Here is a 321-nt window from a genome sequence, read left to right as displayed (position 1 = left end):
GTTTGATTGATCTATCTTTAAAAAAATATTTTTAATATTATTTTATAATACAAAACTAATATAAGTAATTCACTAAAACATTTTTTAAATTAATATAAAATTATATGAATTAAATTTTTCGCTTTTAATTTATTTTCTCATAATCTCCCAGTATTAAATTTTGATTTCTTTGTAAATAAATATGTACACATTATTTGTTAGCTTGATCTACTTTTAAAATATACCTTTAAAATCAATTATCAAAAACAAAAGGAATTACTCAACTAATATATATTATTATAATAAAATATTTTTAGCAAATTAAAAATATCTACTTGTTAA

This window comes from Arachis duranensis, chromosome 5 (genome assembly GCF_000817695.3).
Source record: "Arachis duranensis cultivar V14167 chromosome 5, aradu.V14167.gnm2.J7QH, whole genome shotgun sequence".
NCBI classification, from domain to species: Eukaryota; Viridiplantae; Streptophyta; class Magnoliopsida; order Fabales; family Fabaceae; genus Arachis; species Arachis duranensis.
This window is presented reverse-complemented; position numbering follows the sequence as displayed.